This window comes from Zosterops lateralis (genome assembly GCF_965231275.1).
Source record: "Zosterops lateralis genome assembly, chromosome: 22".
NCBI classification, from domain to species: domain Eukaryota; kingdom Metazoa; phylum Chordata; class Aves; order Passeriformes; family Zosteropidae; genus Zosterops; species Zosterops lateralis.
Window position 1 is genome coordinate 8,225,552 of NC_139782.1, and position 2,904 is coordinate 8,228,455.

General features: G+C 46.4%; 1 long non-coding RNA gene across 2 annotated transcripts; it reads left to right on the forward strand.

The window, feature by feature from the left end:
* Positions 1 to 371: 371 nt before the first annotated feature.
* Positions 372 to 846, forward strand: LOC310917963. Of its 2 annotated transcripts, none has more exons than XR_014591533.1 (3): positions 372 to 478; positions 584 to 657; positions 735 to 846. It is a non-coding gene; the product is annotated as an uncharacterized lncRNA (long non-coding RNA). The 2 variants fall into 2 exon arrangements; XR_014591534.1 differs by having other exon boundaries at positions 418 to 508.
* The last annotated feature ends 2,058 nt before the right edge of the window (positions 847 to 2,904 follow it).

Sequence of the window (2,904 nt, forward strand, 5' to 3'; positions counted from 1 at the left end):
TGGACCCCTCAGGAGTAAAAACAGTGAGGGTGACACAAAGTGTCTGGAGCTGTCAAGTGATCCTGCAGCACTTTGACTCTTGTCCTGACTTTGTTTCAGATGCAGATGGATTACATCCATGGCAGAGCACCCCATCCTGTGTGAGGGGGCTCCCCTGAGAAGGTCAGTCACTGTTTGTGTTTGCAGGGGAGTGTAAATGGTGGCCATGTTACAGCACTGCTCTTTGTCTTTGTTTTTAGGAGGCAAAGCTGGGTCTCTGCAGTCAAGGTGAAGTGTACGAGGTGAGCAGTGATCAGTGGACAGAGGCAGTTACTATTGCTCAAGCCTCACTTGCTGGTGGAACGCTGAGCGTCCAGTGCTGTGTGTTTTAGGTGTTCCACTCACACGATGCCGAGCTCCCCTCACCAACCAGACAGTGGGAGCATTACAGGACTCTATGGTGAAGCCTTGACCTTCTCCATTTGAAGGGGCCATCCAGGTGGGCTTTGGTAACAGCCGAGGAGTTGAGGTGTGTCAGGGAGGAGGAGGGAGGCTCTGCTCAAGTTTCAGCAGTGCCACATCACCTTGTCTGCTCTTAACCCAGGCACACCCCGCAGTGTTGGTGTCTGAGCACAGCTGGAGCACAGGGCCTGAGGACCTGGGTGTGCTTAGGAGGTGGTGAGTAGCAGAATTGCTGGTTTTTGGCCAATGTGCTGCTGAGATCACATGGTCACATTTGCTTTCCTTTATTGTAGCTGAGTGTGAGATAACAGCCCAGTGACAGCAGGAATTTCCCTGAGGGAGAGGTGGCCTTTTTTTGTACCTGACGTGGATTTGCATCTCCAGATGTCTGAGAGATAAGTGGAGGGCTGGGAGCCACAGAGGGGATGAAAGTGGGGTGTGGGTTCAGGGGTCACCAGGAGGGGTTTTTAAATCAGGTTTGGAGATGGGGATGTCCAAGATGTGACCCCTTAGGCTGTGTAAAGGGAAAAGTCTCATTTTTGATCCCAGTGCTGAGATGTGCAGGGCAGAGCAGTCCCAGGGCAAGGTCGTGTCACTTGTCTGTTGTGCGCTCTGTGTCTGTTGTGTTATCCCTTTGAGGGATCTGTTAGAAACCCCAGGCATCGTTCTTAGCATCTCCCTGTTCCTGGTGCTGATACCAGGCCAGGCATCAAACCCTTGACTCGGGTGCTCAGACACATCAGGATCCATCTCTCTTCACAACCATCCAGGCTGGTGCCTTATCCATCTCTCTTCACAACCATCCACTCTGATGCCTTTCCAGGTCTTGTTCTGAGCTGTATCCACAGCTGTGCACTGCTGTGATCCATTCTGGCAGATTAGGTCTTCTAAAAGTGCACAGCTGAGTGGAGGATTCTGACCATAGGATTCTCAGGCATCCATCCCTGCGTTTCTTGGGATGAGTGATCCCGTTGGCATCTTCTTCCTGCAGGGTTCTCTGAGCCTGGTCAGCTCCCCATCGGTCTGACCTCGGTCATCTCATTGCGAGTTGTCTCGGTCCTCAGGGTCATTCTTCTTGCCCAGATATTTCTGTCCCTGTTGTGTCCCCCCTTTTGTCCTGTGTCACGGGTGTTGGTGTGTTTGGCCTGGAGCTGCTCTGCCTTGTTGCTCAGTCTGGGTGTGGGGGGAATGGGACAAGTCCTGGGGGCTTGAAATTTGTCATGTGGGGTGTAGTTGGGCTGTAGAGGGTATTCCTAGATTGACACAAATTGTCTGGAGCTGTCAAGTTATCTTGCAGCACTTTGACTTTTGTCCTGACTTCATTTCAGATGCAGATGGATTAAATCCATGGCAGAGTGCCCCATCCTGGGTGAGGGGGCTCCCCAGGGAAGGTCAGTCACTGTTGATGATGAGAGTCCCATATTTCACATTTATTGGCACTCCAGTGCAGGGCACCTGCATTTACAGCTCCAAACAAGTGAGTCCCTTGGTAACCCCCCCTGGGGAGCAGCTGGAGCCTGCTCTGGGCTGGGCTGGGGGACCAAACACTTGGGGCTGACACAGCTCCACACTGAGGGGGCTTGGGAAAATGCCTGGTTTTGTCCAGGATTTTGTTTTTAACCTTTCTACAAGGCTTTAGTTGTCAACTTGGTAAAAATAAATGCTAAGGACTTCAAACCATGAGGGGCTGGCAAGTTATGCACACCAGTGACAGCTTTTTTGTTTTGTTTTGTTTTTAAATAGCTGTGAGGCTTATATCTTGATTTTCAGACTCTCTTTTTTTGGCTGACTTTTTGTTAAAAATCTTATTTTGAAGTGCCTCAACCAAGGACATCCTGTTTGAAACTTTATCCTTGTTGTTTTTCGTCTTGCAGGTAGTTGGTAAAAAAGGATGGAGCCAGTAGGAAGCAAAGCCCCTGGAAGGCCTCATCCCAGTCCAGCTGTTGTTTTGTGTTCTTTAAAAGATTTTATATTTATTTTTAATTTTTAACTTTTTTTAACATTACTTTTAGATTTTTTTTTAGATTTTTATTTTATTTCCATGTTTTTATTTTTTGTATTTTTAATTTTTAAAAACTTTTTATTTTTATTCAGTTTTTTTTTTAATTTTTATTTTTTCATGTTTTCTTTGTTCCTTTTTTAAATACTATTTCTTACCCAGAGTATGTGGAAGTTTGACCCTAAAGGAGAGAAAAACCAGGAAAAGACTGACATCAAAGAACACTAAATTCGTTTGTGCCATGCTTTAATATGAAAAAGATAAAGGATAGCATGAAAAAAGACCAAGCATTCTCTGTTTTCCAGGAGACTCCCATTCTCTGAGCACTGACCACCCTTCCGGTGGACTTCTACACAGAAACCATTAACTTATGTTTTCTTTGGGGTTGTTTTTTGTTGTTTTTTTTTTTTTTTTTCTCCATTCTCTTTCTTACCCTGAGTAGAAAAATGACCTCCATGTCCATT